The sequence below is a fragment of the Pangasianodon hypophthalmus genome, chromosome 16 (genome assembly GCF_027358585.1).
Source record: "Pangasianodon hypophthalmus isolate fPanHyp1 chromosome 16, fPanHyp1.pri, whole genome shotgun sequence".
In the NCBI taxonomy this organism is placed as follows: Eukaryota; Metazoa; Chordata; class Actinopteri; order Siluriformes; family Pangasiidae; genus Pangasianodon; species Pangasianodon hypophthalmus.
Window position 1 is genome coordinate 12,757,767 of NC_069725.1, and position 17,680 is coordinate 12,775,446.

Here is a 17,680-nt window from a genome sequence, read left to right on the forward strand (position 1 = left end):
AAACCTTGGGTCCTGGCATTCATGTGGATGTTACTTTGACATGTACCACCTACCTAAACAATGTTGCAGACTAAGTACATTCCTTCATGACAATGTGTTCCCTAATGGCAGTGGCCTCTTTCAGCAGGATAAATGTGCCCTGAAACACTACAAAAATTGTTCAGGAATGGTTCAAGAGTTCGAAGTGTTGACTTTGCCTCCAAATTCCCCAGATCTCAATCTGATCAATCATCTGTGGGATGCGCTGAACAAACAAGTCCATGGAGGCCCCACCTCACAGCTTACAGGACTTAAAGGATCTGCTGCTAATGTCTTGGTGCCACATACCCGCACACCTTCAGAGGTCTTGTGGAGTCCATGCCTCAATGGGTCAGCGCTGTTTTGGTGGCACAAGGAGGACCTGCACAATATTAGGCAGGTATTTTCAATGTTATGGTTGATAGGAGTATATGTAACCTTGTGCCTTACTGGTCTGTGTCATGCGGGAGGTGATAAATATGTTCAAACCTCAGTCCAGTGTGAGTAAAATGTGTCCAGTCCATCTGGTGTCCTATTTGACACAAGACACCTGAGCAGCCGGCTTTCCTCTCAATCTCAGTATTAAAATGTCTGTCATTGTTTTATGTGGCTTGGCAACACTGCTTCCTTTCCCCCAATGTCATCTGCAACATAAATCCATGTCCAACAAAGGACAGACTTATCATATTATATTATGGCTGAGTTGCAATACACTGTGTGTATGTGTGTGTGTGTGTGTGAGAGAGAGAGAGAGAGAGAGAGAGGTTGCAATTTCTGGCCAGGCTTGTAAATTTTTAACAAATCACATGACTCAATTAGTGTGAATTTGTTTGAATTTGCACAATTTATTCATGAGATCAAGTTGATTTAGAAGAACTTTACCATGTCATGCAGTACAGTACTTTACATGTAGTACATGTACTTTACATACAGTACAGTTAATATTTGATTCTCAATTATTCTGGTGAAACCTCGCTTAAAACCTCGTTACATATCCCTGGTTTCGATGTTTTGTGAACAGTAATTTGTCCATGTGCTTTGCCCGTGTGTGTGTGTGTGTGTGTGTGTGTGTGTGTGTGTGTGTGTGTGTGTGAGAGAGAGAGAGAGAGAGAGAAAGATTCACCCCAGTAATTTTGTAATAGGATCTTTTACCAGCCAGTAAAAGACAAATAACAGAATTAAATCTTTTACACAGGGGAAATGGTTCTGCTCTGTTTCCCCCTAACACACACACACACACACACACACACACACACACACACACACATCAAACGTCTGTGACCATTACCACACCACATAACAAGGCTGACAGAAGAGGTTAGGTCGACCTGAAGGAGGGGAATGATGAGGTGGAGCTGGTGTAACACGGCAACTTACACATTCCTGTGATCATAATACAAATGGCAAAACCCGACAAAAGATCATGGCATTAGGACATGAAGTTATGGCACATACAGTACATTATATATTTTTCTGTCTGTCAGCACAGGTGGTATTGTGACCCAGAGTGGTGTAATTTTACAAAAGGTTGGGGTTTGTTTTAATATTTTATCAAGAGGTGTAAAGGATGCTGAGATACACAGTGAGAGCTGCTCAGCATGGTGACTCGTAGAATGGCACACTTTATTTAAATATTTAAGTTACAAGCCAGCTAGATATCCAAAAGTTGTTGATGACATTGTTGCCAGCTAATTAATAAGCTAATGTTAGTGATCAGACAAGTTTATGGCTTATGTACCTTATTATAGAGTGTAGGTAGCTTTCTGAACAGTTTTTTAATTTAACAAAAACGAACTAATTTAACACCACTAACAGAAAATGGACATTTTTTTTTTGTTGCCAACATCATATAAATAAGAACCCCTTTTTTAGTCAAAATCAAAAGTCAAAAGCCAAGCTAACAAACAGCAGTACTGTTACTGGCTAGGGAATTAATGCAAACCTTCGAAAAGTAAGCTCCAGCAGTTGGCTGTTTGAACCAATTAATTTCCTCCTGCCTCCGAGCCAGAGCTGCCTTTTGACAAAGCTCTAGCTCAAAGCATTTATATTGGCTAACTTCTCATCTCTTAGTTATGTAATTTTATTAAATCTATTCATTATATGATGTTCCATGTGCAATAAGGTGACAACTGTCTAATTCACATTTAGTAGCCACAACTTGGTTGTTTGTTTTTATTTGTCACTTTAAAATAATACAGACGATAGTATTTAATAGTTGGTTAAAGAAGGCTATTGACAGAAGCAGAGTACATCCACAAAACTGGCTTGTGAGCAATGAAGTCAGAAATTCCAGCAGTTTTGGGTCAAAGTAGGTTTAAAAGTCCCACTGCACCAGCAGATTTCAGCTGTCACACCTCCTGTTCACTGCTGCCCAATATGGTCTACATTGTCATATTCATTTCTGGGCACAACTTGATAAATACAAACAAGCAACAAATAAGTAAATAAGTAAGTCAGTAAGTAATAAAGAAAGAAAGAAAGAAAGAAAGAAAGTTCCTGCCCAACCAAATCTGCTATGTGCTGCTGTTATACCAGCAAAATATGCTGTGTGAAGGAGACCTTGGTGTTTAACTAACATGATATCATGACTAAATGTTACAAATGGTTAAGGTTTCAGTAATGAACAGGATTATTTTGCCTGATATTTGGTTAGTGTTGCCTTAATTAGTCCTTAGAATATTAATCTGAATATTCAATTCCCGTAACAAGCCTGTGCTAGAATCTAGGATATTGTGTGGTAGCATCATGTTACCCATTCCTTTATTCACAGTTCTTCTGCACTGTCATGTCAATCTGCCAACTCCTGTCCTCCATACATCCATCCATCTTCCCTTATTTTCCTTTTCTTCCTATCCATTTCCCTTCACTTTGACCTTCCTCCTTCCATCAAGAAGCCAGCATTTAAAAAAAAAACACCCACTTCAGCATTTATGGACCTCAGGATGAGCTTTTATTGATCAGAAACGTGCATTAAGGATCACGACAAGTGTGTGGGGGAAAAAGAGGAGAAAAGGAACGATTGCTTTACTTATTCAACAGCTTGACGTGCAGCCCTCTCTCCCATCCTGTCCCTCCACATCTCTCTCTTTCACCAGCAAGACAAGAAATCAATGGGCAGCCATAAAGCTCAGCAAGCCTATATTCCAGTGACAGCGAATGGGGCTGGATTCATAATCCGATATTATCAGTCATAAAGAGTTGAACAGCATGGAATGGTTAATGTTCACCTGGGTTTTAATAACCTCACAGTGTTTAATCATGTTATTAGAGATTATAATGTGTGGGGTGAAGTGTATCAGGTTGGTGTTCTAGCTGGATCAACGAATCCATATGACAGCTCCTTGGATGTTCAGATCCTGTCAGACATGGTCATAAGGTGAATCCTGTAGAGTGTTAGTATGTGTTTGTGTGCTCCCAGATCTTCTCTGTCTATCTCACTGCCCTCTGGGGTGATCAATGCACAGCTACAGCTGGTTGAAGGGGACCAAATCCATAGAACAGTTGATTTGGTTCCATTTTACCAGCTTTAGCAAAGCATTCTGGGATGAGTGGGACAGTAGTGCTGGAGCTCACGGCTGCAGCCCAAATCTGCAAAGGACATCAGAGAGGACAAGCTGATCAGATCATCACTTTGGTAAGTAACAAGTTCAATACTTAATTATTTTGACATCAATACACATGTAGCATCTCAAAAACTCTTGGCAAATAAACAATACTAGGTTTTCATTAGACACGACAAAACAGGAACAATTATAACCATTAACATAGCAGAGTATAAAGTATACAAAAAAGCCAATTCACATCAAATGCATAATATGGAACAGATACTCATGGAACAGATACACTTCCATTTTTGCCTTTTGTGATGTGTCAGAACACGACCCTTTCCGTCCTGCTATATGGTCCTTATTTATGCTCCGTGTCAGTTTGTTTTAGCTTGTTTGCATAAATGAAGCTTGAACTACATGGAAATCCATTTACAAGTACATATGTACATTCACTTTCTGTAAATGTTGTTTAAAACATAATATATAATAATCTTATAATTTCATGCCCTGTAGTTGTAGAGGACATTGCTTGTATAAGAAACATTGGGAACAAAAATGAACATAGTGATGCTGTTTGGTCACAGTTCCAATGTCTTATGTCATGTTTTTACATAAACTGTGTTGTAATTATGTTGCCTTTATTTGCTGAATGGATGATTTCCCTTTCTCAAGGTCATAATTCTCTGCAGTTAAGTGCACTGTTAACATTAGCCACTAAGCTGATCAGTAAGTTGTAATTTTACTAACATTTTCCTCTACTGTAAAAATGTACATAATGCAACCAATTGAGATGTAAGAGATGCAAACTATTGTGTATGTCCTAATTGCTGAAAACTAAAATGAGAAAGGGTACAGTGCAGTAACTATTTGAAAGCTCAGGAATCCAGATTGTTTCTGAAGTTCCCACTTGTTATTACAACATTTAAGTGGTTCGAGACTTTGTCATGGTGAAGGGGCTTGTGTACTTCAGTGAACATCAGGGCTATGCCACATTGAACTTAATGCTCCCAGTGGGCCACCCTCAGAGGTCAGGCAAAGAGTGATCCTAAAGACCTCCATGAAAGGCATAAAAAAAATGCCCTCACGGGGCTCACCCCTGAACCCAGGCCTGGGGATGATGTCAACAGGTGAGTGCCTGGTAACTGGGCCATTCAAGTAATCTGATGGAACTCAACATGAAATGGCAACATGGAGCCATCTTGGAAGCTCACCACCTGCAAGATGAAGGGTGGAGGTCAGGGGCAATGCCAGTCAGATGGCAGGCATGTGATCGAGAGGCTTAGACAGATTAGACGCATGCAGTGGAAACTGGCTTTGGGAACGTGGAATGTCAGTTAACTGGCAGTGAATGGAATAGATATAGCCTGATTTAGATCCACACGTACTGTAGCACAGGGCGTGTCTTCTAATTATAGGGGAATCACCTTCCTCAGTCTTCCAGATTTCTGTAGAGAAGAGTCCACCCAGTAGGGTGTACTTATGATATGAGAGGTTCTGTCAGGCCATAGAACAGTGGATTAGCTCTTTACTCTTGCATAGCTTATGAAGGCCTATGATCGTGTGCCTCCACATTTGTTGTGGGAGGTACTGCAGGTGCATGTGGTATCTGGGTCACTACTTCAACTCCATCGAGGGTGTGTCTTGTCTCCAATCCTTTTAGAGAGGTGTCCAGTATGGGGGATTAGAGGTAACATCACTGTTATTTGCAGATGATTTGTTCCCTTGGCAACTTCTGAAGTGGACCTCTGACATGCACTTGAATGTTTCACTGCTGAGGTGGGGGAGGTGGCTGGGGTGAAAACAGCCATGAATCTACATCACCATCCTTACCTAAGGTAACAAGTTGTGGGTAGCGACAGAAAGAATAAGGTCATGAGTGAAGCCACTGGAAATGGAGTTTCGTAGCAGTGTTGCTGGGGACAGTCTTGGAGTAGAGCTCCTGCTCCTGTGACTTGGGAGGAGCCAGCTGAGGTAGTTTGGGCAACTTACAATGATGTCCCCTGGTTGGCTCCATCTAGAGATGTATTTACTGGATGTAGACCCCAGGGCAGCCCCAGGACCCATATATGTGTAACAATTAGCTTGGAAACATTGGGGGATCTCCCAGGAGGGTTGGGGACCGAGAAGTCTGGGCTGACCTTCTCAGCCTATTGCCACCAAGACAGAGAAGTTCGCTTATGCAACACATACATATCACTGGGTAAGCGTGAGGGCTGAACAAACCAAACTCTTCAGTGAGAAGTAGTTATATTAAAATGACAATTGCATAAGGCTGATTCATCTGTAATGTTTTAATATCCATGTAGGGAAATGCTCATTCTCCATTTGATAACTGCTCCTACGTCATGTGTGATTTCTTCTAAGAGCATCTTGAGTGAGTAAGAACACACAGGGTGTTGAGTAATTGTGTGTGTGTGTGTTTGTGTATGTGCGGAAGCCCTTGGAGATTGAGAACATCCTGTGAATTGAAAGAATCTGAGCAAAGTCTTTAACACTTCCCAGTAAAAGGATTTAGAAACAACGGCTTCAGACAAACTTGAGAAAACAATGAATCTATCACAGACATGTCAATACCACTAATGAAGCACTTGCAGAATTAACAGACACTGACCCTTGGTCTCTGCTCTAATCTGTAATAAGTCAATTTTCCTCTCTCTCTTTCTCTCTCAGTTTTGCACTTCCGCCTGCATTCCTTTGTTTTCATGAGCATGCTTCTAGCAATCCGTTTTATTTAGCTCAACATGTTAGCTTTGCCCTTGAGGGTCCCACTTTTAAATTAGCATTAGCTAATCATTTTGCCATTAGCCAAGTTGATCACAGTTCTTCTTGGTGTGTGTGTGTGTGTGTGTGTGTGTGTGTGTGTTCAAGAAGATGAGAGAAAGAGGCGTTTGCTGCATTTGAAGCTGCAATGGGTGTCTGCATTAGGTATGTGGGTTGGGCTTAATAGTATGGATGGGGGAAGGGTCTAATAAATAGAACACAGCACAGCCATAATGCAACTACTGGTACTTTCACCTCTCCCAACACACACACACACACACACACACACTACCCTACATCTTAGTCGGCTCTTAAAATACTTGAGTGGTTGTGACTTTGCTGTTGACCTCCTCCTGTCCTTTTAAAAATAAACCCTGTGACGGAGACAGGATGAAAGACAACGGACAATGCTGACACCTTCAAACAAGTGTGTATGTGTGTGTGTTTGTGTGTGATGATTGCACCACTATGATATACTATGCAGGAAGACGTGAGAGTGGAAAGAACCTAAAAAGACAGTGTAAATTCATGCTGCTTAGGAGCTTAATACAGATCACAGTAGCAAGACAGTTGTGGATGGAATTTGTGGATTTATTGTGGGTGTATTGGATAAAATAGGATATGAGGAAGAGGATGGTGGATATACAAGAAGTCAAGCTAGAAGAAAGCTGCTGTATTTTTTTTCCTGTTTCCTGTTTATATTTTCCCTCTTCCTCTATTCTAGATTTAGCACTGTTTTTTTGTGTGTGCTAAAATATAAATTATATATATTGTACATACTTTGATATTACGCCTGGTGTGTATATGCATCATTTCTGTACACGAGTCAGTGAATGTGGTGACAAACCCTTTGTTAATTAGTGATCAGCTGACCAGTGTAAGGACAGAATGTGCTGAGAGGGTGTATTACAAGGGGAAGAACGCTCACTGCAGGGAACTGAATAACAGATCACTGAATCACAGTCTGTTCCCCAGCAGCCTCTCATTCCCCAGAGTCTCCTCTATGGACAAATAGCCACACCAAAGCTGTACCCTAGTGGCCTCTCTGAAATCACAACCCTGGCTTTTCATGTCTCACTGCATGCAATTGAGCAGGAATGTCAGCATTTGGTTGGTTTGGATTCAATACATAATATGTACATTTACAAATAAATTCAAAGGATGGCTAATGTTTTAGAAGAGAGATTTAAGGCTGAAACACTAAAGTGCATAAGCAATATAACATCTTACAGGAGGACTGGTTGGTTGTGTGTATAAGCATTGTGAGCACATTCTTCTGGGTATGAGTACAGAGTTTGTCGTTTAGTGAAAGCAGAAGGTTTGAGAACTGGTGTGAAAGTTTTAATGTGCAATGTGGGTGCATGTTTTGTATCCTCAGGCTGGTATTAAAGAGATGGCATACCCTGGTCTATTCTGAGTATGTGTATCCCTGTTACATTCCATTCTTTATCTCTTCAGTCACGTTTTAGGACAGCTGAAGTCCTAAAGGGTGTGTGAGGGTACATGAGAATGTGGGTACTAGGCTTGCAATGTACAGGTGATATATGGGACCGGACAGCTGAGAATGGTTTCCTGTGAATAACTATGGAGTTTGACGTGATCCAAGCTCAGAACTATTCAAGGCCATCATTCAGCTTTCAAAGTCAGGACAGGCATTGTTCTCCTATCTGCTCTCATTATATCACTTTTCACTTAATTTTCACCACAAAACTTTTTTTTTCTTCTTTACATGTCCTCTACATTGTCTCCTTAAACCTCATTCTTCATCTTTGCCCCTTTACACTCTCTCCTGCCCCCCTTCTCTCTCTCTCTCTCTCTCTCTCTCTCTCTCTCTGTCTATCTCCCTCTCTCCTTATCTGGACAATTCTTAGTGCATCTCAGTTTGTGGTGTGACTGACACGCCCACAACCCCCCAACACAAACACACATATGCTCAGGGGAATGGTCAAAGAGCGACACCTGTTCAGCTATATCAGCTACATCCTGTCACTGCTTTTAGCCTCTGGCTCCTATCACCATGCCCTCTTTGCCATAACAGTGCTACAGAGCTGACCCTCACACCAAGCACTGACAGAGATTTCAGATGTTTTCAGAGCAGCAAACACATAGAGCAAGCATTTATTCCCAAAGTAAAGATTGATTCATTCATTATGAAGAGAAGGATAAAAAGAAATGATGAAACACAGAAAGATTCCTGTAAATACATATTTAACAAATCACGAGGTACAGGCTTGAGCCTGATGTCTGGTAAATTATCAAAACATAGTAAAGTAATAACATAAATAACATAATAAAGCTGCCAGTCCTGATACTGCCGAATCAGTAAAAATAAATTTCTGCAAAACCAGAAGGAGCTCTGTGTCTAGAGTTACTAACAGCCCAACAGCTACACAGGGGGCCTGAGAGGGAGCTTTTTGATTTAATATATAATATGATTGACAAGCAAGTAAAGACTCCTCTTTATCCTGATTGGTTGGATATTGTTGGTCCACGTCATTTGATTTTACAGACTCTGAAGCAGTTTCACTCTAGCTTTCTAGCAATAAGCTAGTGGTCACAGTTTTTATGGTAACGTTAATCTAAGGTTTGCTAATGAACAATGTATAATTGAGTAATATGTAGTTTACTAATTTAGCTCGCTCCTATGTTCTTAATACAATATATAAGCAAATAAATACATTAATTAATGAAACAAATATTTGAAATGTTGGCAGGGACTTCTATCGACACACTTCCTTGCAGAGAATCGGGTTTTCCTCTGCTCCAGTCCTGACACACCTGATCCAGCTCATAAAGGGCTCTTCAACTCATTATTAGGATGTTGAGGAGTGCTGGCATCAGAGGAAGCTTGAAACTGTTCAGGTCAATGACTAGGCTGAGTCTAAGAATTAAATTTACCATTAAATGAGCAAGCTTAACATAAAACTTATACTGAAATATAATAACACTACATAAAATCTATTTTAAACTTACAATAATGAACTAATAATTATTATTGAATAATTATTAGTGCATAATTATTCATTGTTAATTAATTAATCATTAATCCATCATTAGTAAACTATGTTTTACTTGCTTTTAAGTAGTTAATTACCAGGATGATTTATAATGCCATAGCCCATGTCAGGATTCCTGTCATTGTGTGGTAACTCAGGGTAGAACGGCACACAGCCATGGTATTTGCTACAATCAGCCAGCTTGCTAATTGTCCTCATTCAATCCCTGCTATTTATTACACTGACTTCTGGCTCACTTGTAAACTTTAATGTGTGTCCACGATTAACTCTGCTCCTTTTTATTTACTGTTGGCTTTGTATTTCTAGTTTAGATTCCTACAGAGCAAAAAAAAAAAGAAGTCATTAGACATTTTAAGGGCCCTGATGAGGCAAATCACATGCACTGGAGTTGTGTGGTTTTGTCGAGAGGTGTTAACCATGCTGCAGTGCGTTTGCAGCTCCTTTCCGCTCGCCCCTGCATTTGGACGTGAGCGTTCAGCCCTTACTCAGCACTCTTTCAGCCCCTGATTGGCTGATCCAGGCAAAGTGCGACAGTAACAATAGCCTTAACAATCATCCATGTGTTCTCCTCTACAGAAAGTAAAGAAGCCCAGAATGTCCAGTGTGACAGCGGAAAAAAAGATAAGGAACACTTTAAAAATAGTCAGTATGTTTTGTTTTGCCTGCACTCCTTTACTTGTTATATTATGTGATGTTACAAGAGCCTATCCTACATAATTATCATCATTTTGTCCTGTAAAGGTTATATAGTGATTATTGGCATCTCTAATTCTTCATCTTTAATTTCACTTTGTATTTAATCCCAAAACGAGGTTTTATTATTAAACCTTTTAAAACACATGGCAAAAATATTTAAATAAATCACTAGCAATTTTTTCTCTACTGTGTTTGTGATCATTTCCTTTTTAAACCTCTTTCATGTGCTCTCTCTCTCTCTCTCTCTCTCGCTCTCTCTCTGTCTTAGTGAAATATTCTGAGATAACACTCTTAAACTGCTGAGGATTTCACATTTGTACTTTGTCTCTTTGTAATCTTGCTTAATAGCAGTTTACTCGGAATTGCATTGTTTGTCTTGTGCAGTCTGAAATGAGATTCCCGAGGAGCTCCTCTCCAACAGTGACAACTTTTTATTCCGTTTTAATCACTTTTTTTTACTGCAGCGTAATATGGTAAACTCTTTGACAAGGTAGACAAAAATCTTAAATACCAAACTATGTATTGGTAGATATTATTGGCCATTCTATCACACACACACACACACAAGTGCAATGCAATGAGCAGCACCAGCCAAAAGCAGAAATGGAGGAACTCGGCAGAAAAAAAAGCTCTGTATTACACTGAACTATGCATCTGCTGTGTACCCATCAGTGCATCTCTCTCTCTCCCTCTCTGTCTCTCTCTACTCACACACAGAAACTTATACCATGGAACAAACTGCTTGTGTGGATGAGCATAACATCGTTTTGAAAAGTGCAGTGGGGAAAGGAATGAAAAAAAATTATATGAAATAAATTAAATCTCCGACAAACCAAAATCTAAAAGTGCATTTAAGCATTTCTAAATGCACTTTTTATGACTCATGGAAACGATACACTTCCATTTTAACCAGTGTTTAAATTCCAGCTTTTTAAATATTTTCCACAATCCATAAATGATGAATGATTTAGAAATCTTTTTTTTTTTTTTTTTAAAAAGTTGGGTGATATCACTAGAAGGAAAAAGAATGCAAACCAAAAAGCACAGATCCCGCAAGCTGATTGTAATGACAGCTACAGCCAGTATAAAACCTAACATTATATTCACAATATGTCACAATCATTTTTTTTCTTTTAAATTATTTTATTATAAATGTATATCATGAATTAAGTGATATCTTTAGAAAGTATTTGGATCAGTTTCTTTCAGAAGCTTTTGTAAGATTTAATACTTTCAAAAGTGCTGTAGTGAAGAGCATCTGTATGTATGTATATATACACACACACACACACACACACACACACACACACACATACACACACATACTACATAAGCATTTTATAACCAGGATGAGGCAGCAGCAATATGTGGGTGAAGATGAATTAGATTAAATTCTTTGAAAAATAAAATAAATAAAAATAAAAAAGTGGGATATTTCTGAATTCATCTTTTATTCCTCTTTGCTGTGTGTTTGGTCTCTTTACTCTTTGCTCTGTTGTGTTTCTGAACTTACATGACACCCTCTATCAGTAACATCTGCTCATAGACACACCTTCAGTAAGTATATGTACTGAGGTAATGGCTATACATTACACACTCACACACACACACACACACACACTTTCATATCATTTTTGCCTGATTTTTCTTTTTCCTCTTTTTTTCATCTCCCGTTGGTGTCCTTTGTTGTGCTCATCTCCTTGACCTTCTGCTCACCTTCTCTCTTGAGTGCCCACCTAAAATACTGCACATCAATCATTCCATCTCTCTCTCTGTAAATCTGGTCCCAGTCACTCCATTAATGTTTCATTCCTTAAGCAGTTCATGTGGAGATCAGTGAGTGTGAGTGTTTTACTCACAGCAGTGATCATCCTGGAACTTTACCAAGGCTCTCAGCACCACTTCAGTCTTTATTCATCCTATTCCAAAGGATCTGCTTTGGATTATATTTCACTATCATGTACATCATATTAATGGTGAGAAGATTTAGTCTTCTTCAATTTGTAAGATTCTGACTAGTGTTTGTAGCACTCCTGAGTACTAGCACTTACTCCAGCGCTCATGTTCAGTTCTGTCTCTCTCAGTGTCTGTTCTTCCTACAACTGTCTCACACTTGTTCTGTTCAGTTGCCAGACATTTAGGGTGTTTTAACACTAGCCCCTTTTGTTTGGATCCAAGGCTTTTTTTTGCACTGTTTTGTTAAAGTACATTTTGAATTTTGAATTTTACATAAAGATAATGTGGTCTGGAGTTCATTTAGTGTGTTCATTAGTTATTTTTAATAAAATAAAAGCAAACAGTAGATAAATGTAAGGTTTAGATGCATCTGTTTTTTTCCTGATTCAATGCTCTTTGTACTGAAAGTGTGGCATATTCTCTGTGAAATTTCTTTTCCAACCAGGAAACTGATTTCTGGTCAATTGGAAATCAGTTTTGTTGCTTCTAGGGAACCACAGCTTGTGCGATTCATCCTGAGATTTGCGCCGAATAACATGATTCTTTGAACATTCTTTGAAAAAAAGGGATGCATATATTAATATCCATTTTACAGCTTATAAAATTGGCAAATGATTTTTTTAAAAACAAACTTGCAGTGATCCCAAATGAGCCCAGACCTAAAGTTTAGAGTTTCAGGTCAAGAGTTACAGCACTTGTATCACTGTTGGCTCATATTGTGTAACCAGTGTAAGTCACCTGGGATAATAGTGTGTGCTAAATAAATTAACATATATTTAATAAAGTGAGATGTAATTAATTTACGTTTTTGTTTATTTATTTACATTTTTAAAATCTTTATGTTCAGTCTATTTTTAACAATTGTATGCCCTTCTTAGCTACACCCTGTTTATGGTCTTACATCCCACAGGCTTTGTCATTCTCTGTGCCTAACTTTCTTGCTATTTCATGTTCTTTCCTATTGGGTTCGACTCTTCCTCTTGTTGCATCCCATCATCTCTCTCTCTCTCTCTCTCTCTCTCTCTAATACTCTTAGCTCCTGGCTTAAACCCTGCAGGTCAGTGCTGGAATGTATCTGACTATGCACTACTAAAGTGTTCAATTAAGTGTGTGTGTGTATGTGTGTGTGTGTGAGAGAGAGAGAGAGAGAGAGAGAGAGAGAGGAAGAGAGAGAGAGAGATTAGGAACAGTGTTTCACCTGTACAGGTCTTCAAATAGACACATAAAAATAAGATGTGTGGACTCTCACACCTACACTCTTCAATCACTTTTTCTACAACATATAGGAGATAATTTAAGATATTTTATTTTATACATAGAAAATTTTCTAACCCTGTAGGCATTCTGAACATGTCAGCAAGATGCACCCAAACATAATTGCTATTTGCTGTCCTTTTCTATAGACATGATGTTTTTTTTTCGTGTTCCCAACATCATCTCTACAGTAATATTATGATGTGTGTATGCATGATGGAAAGAGCTGAATATGCAGTCATTTCAAAGACAGATGCTATCCCTGCATATGCTTATGATTGACAATACAGACAGTGGAAAAGCATTGGGAAATTTCACTCTTGTGAGTCTTTCAAGATATTATGTAATAACACATTAATAGCAGTATTATCATTTGCGATAACAAGGCATTGTGCCACTTCTTTGCAGTTAAGAATTATTAAGTAATAATATGTATAAGTGGCCATCACAGGCTGTCCTCTTGCTTGCCAACCAAATGAGGAGGGTGAACTCTAGAACCCTACAATCTAGTGCCCTTGTTCTTTTAATGACTTCCTCCTGGTTTACAGCCCTAGTGAATTTTAATTAGGCTACAATGCTAATGTTGAGGAAACATGTTCATTCAATGATATGGGAGGTGGGATAGTGTGTGCATACTGATTCAGTGGGAAGCACTGTGGACAGACGTTGTGAACTATAAAAGGTGAAACACCAGGCGAAGAAAACTAGTAAAAAGTTATGGTGTCAATAAGCTCTGGCTGTCTCACTCCGCGAAATGCCCTCAGCTCAGCTAAAAGAAAAATTATAGTCTGTAATAATAAGTCCATCTGTGATGGTCCACTAAGCTTTGAGTCTATGTAATTATCTGTACGCCTCTCTCTCTCTCTCTTTCTCTCTCTCTCGATCTCTCATGTAGATGGGATTGGCTGTTATTGTGGTTAAATGCTAGCAGATGTCTCCTTAATTGATTGAAACAAATTACTGAGGCATTGATCCTGTGTGTGCGTGTGTGTAAGCAATTGTTGTAGATCATGGACACAATTTGAACAAAACTGCGCTTCAGTGGAACATTAATTTTTCCACCAAGCTGCAAATCTCATTGTCATCATTTATATTTGTCATCTCTCCTTCCTGGATTGTGAAAAAAATGATGTGTTTCACAGCAACTTTTACATAAGCCCTGGTTGTGTGGTGCTGTAGGGTTGGTTAAATTATGCACTGCTGCTTCATCTTCGCTACCCCATGGAGGCGTTAGCTGAACCTCTAAGATGCTGCTCTAACCAGAAACGCTGGTTGACTGACAAGCTGTCAGGGGGATCATGGGTAATGGTGAGCAAACTTATAGGCCTTCCCTAAAAGCTGACCTCTGCATTCCCTCTAGAGGCTTAATTTTGACCTTAGCTGATCTCTCTAAGGTCTAGAATTGACCTCTGATCATGTCTGTACCTGATTGCCCATGCTAATCACATGCTAATTGATGATTTAGAATGGACACATTGTGTGAATTCCTGCTTCTCATGGTGGTGAGACCCTCTCAAAACATCAATGTGCTATTACATCTCACCACACACGGGGCTCAGGAACGCCACTCATGCATTGAACAGGATAGATAGTTTAGGCTCAGCGCTAAGACTCCTTATCATAACTCCCTGAGGCAAAGCAGTTGTCATGTACTGTGCGCTTATTGTGTAATGACTTATAATACAGCTCTCAGCAAGCCGCTGTCGTGAACCCGCACTGTGATTTACTGCACTGGATTTATATGCCTACTCAAACAAGCACAGATTTCCCACTTTACAGCCATACAGTACATACAGCATGCTGGATTATATATAAATGACATCTCGGTATGCTGTATTTTCTGTAATCTCACCAACCATTTTTCAGATTTAGTCTTCTTTAAACTAAATGGTGCTTTCTGTCTACATTTGCCATGATTTACAAAGTACAAATCTGGTTTAAATTTAAATATATTTTGGCAGGGGATAACTGAAGCTAGCTATGTGGAAATTCAAGATTAAAGCAAATACAGTCTCTGTCTTCAATGTTTCGTCTGAGGTCACACTCCCAAAACAGCTGCCGAGGCTAGAAAATCTGAATTCTAGTGTAAGAATTGTTAGGCAACGTGATTGAGATGTCTCTTTGTTCTGATTTAGTTGGATGTTGCTGATCCATCTTTACAGAGCCTTTACATTTTTCAGAGAAGCGAGTTTTTCATATAAAAAGATAAGGGCAAACTTTACTAAATATTATGTGCAAAATCACTGACCTTACCTAATTGGGAGCATTTTTATCACTGACTATGTCACTGAAAATTGCCCAGTGTACACTTTTAGATACTCTATATAAAACTGGTCCTTTAACTATGTAGATACACACTGCCTTTAATTTTTTTTTCTCTAAATTCACCTGGCTGCATTTCTTCTTCTTCTTATTATTATTATTATTACTTCCTTAAATATAATTGTTTTGATATGGATTGCATTCTATATATTGCACACATGGTGTTCCTCTGATTTGTTCTTCTGATCTGATTTGATAGCACTCTATCACTTTAAATTACAATAATCATTATAACACGGTGTGCCACATCACCTTTCAATTCTTCAGAGGTGTAAGTCAGTTGAATTGCACTGTGACTCCTTCCATCGTTGGGTTGTGAAGCATGTTGGACAGCACTGGATTAGGGTTAAGGCAGGTTTAGGCCTGATCTGGCTGTAGTGGGCCCCTCGGCCCCTGGCTTTGGCTGCCTCAGCACACTGACTCAGTCAGCATTGCTGCATATTTAATGTCCTGATGAGCACTTCCACCTGCTGACACAGGCAAAGTGACAGAACAATACACCCCTCCCCTCCACACCTCAATTGCTTTATCCAACCATCCACGCAGCCTCGTAGCTAGCCTGCCTGGAACATCCTCGTCCATCCATCCCCTGGCTTTTTCTATGAACATATGATCTCACATACTGACCTCACTGACCTGTTTCTTTTCTTTTTTTTTTTTTTTGTAAAGCACCACCACTCTTTCCCTGTCTACACCATGCACGGCGTGTGCATGTAGCCCACATTCCCAGCTACATGCTCTCCTACAGCCATGCTCTATATGTTACTGCTCTCAACTCGGTCAGGCACACTCTTGCACCTGGTCCCTTGAGTATCCTATCCCACTTTCTCTCCTACTTTCTTTGTCTCGCTCACTTATATGCATATGCTCCCTTTTTGTAGAATGTTCATCTCCATTTTAAGGCAGATTTATACAAAGTCTAATGTTAGTGTTGTTTTTGTAATGCTCATATCTTTCCCTTTTGGCATTTGGATCTATTTCATTGTATCTAATTTTGGACCATTCCTTCCACACGCATGCACAGATATAGTATGTCAGACTCAGCTCAGCTGTTCAGTGTGTGTAAACTGAGAGCTGTGATTCGATGACTGTTCTCAGTGGACTAGTCAGACAGGAGTTTGATGCTCACTGAGGTCCATATCTGTAAGACACCACAGATTTAGTGCGCGGATGATCCAGGCTAATTTATTTTACCTTGATGAAGAAGGCTAAATGACGATCCCATAGCCTGCAGCTCAGTCTCTCATACACAGAGACACAGGCATACACACTCCTTTATCAATGTCTATGCATGGGAGTTTAATTGCCTTGTGCATTAGAGTAGCTCAAAATGCTATAGCTCCTTTAGTGTTTTTTTTTTGTTTTGTTTTGTTCAAATTAAAGCTGCATTTTCTTAAAAAGTAAAAAAAAAATCTTTATAGTGACTAGTCAAAATGTTGGCTATGCCTACACCTAACTTTTTTAAGCTGCTTTATAATAATAACTATTACATATATAATATATATAATATAATAACTAATAACAATTTCCTCATGGAAACTAGCCAAATGTCCTCAGAAGATCAAAATATTATATATATTTATCATTGTGAAGACGTGATATTTGTCCACATACATACACATATTCATACAAGACAGCTGAACATGCCATGCTGTAGTACATGTGAATGGATCAGCGTGACTGAAAGTGTACTCAAATTGTTAATTCTGTACTAATGCTAATTCTATGTTCTGAAGCTGATGAACCGCGAACACCATATGGTTTAAGAAAGAAAAGTTCCTGCTAAATTGTGGAAAAAGTGGTTTGGTTTGGTTTGGTTTAATAACATGGGTCTCTCATATTTTGTTCACATACTCTCTCTTTTTATTTATTTATTTATATAAATCTCTCTCTCTCTCTCTCTCTCTCTCTCTCTCTCTCTCTCTCTGACCATTCTATCTATTAGTCAACATTCAGAGATTAGGAAAAAGCAATATTCTCATTTCAAGCAAAACTATAACAGAGTGTATCTAACACACACACACACACACACACGCACATTTATTTCCACATAGTTCCACAACAACAATTAAAGCATTCTCACAGGAATTCTCTAAAACGTGACTGCAA

At 39.1% G+C, this 17,680-nt stretch overlaps 1 long non-coding RNA gene across 1 annotated transcript in view; it reads right to left on the reverse strand.

The window, feature by feature from the left end:
* Positions 1–839: 839 nt before the first annotated feature.
* The window catches only part of LOC117599211 (uncharacterized), a 21,737-nt gene continuing 4,896 nt past the window's right edge, over positions 840–17,680 (reverse strand). Inside the window, exon 2 of the long non-coding RNA XR_008304222.1 lies at positions 840–3,606. This is a non-coding gene — a long non-coding RNA (uncharacterized LOC117599211). The remainder of the gene's footprint in view (positions 3,607–17,680) is intronic.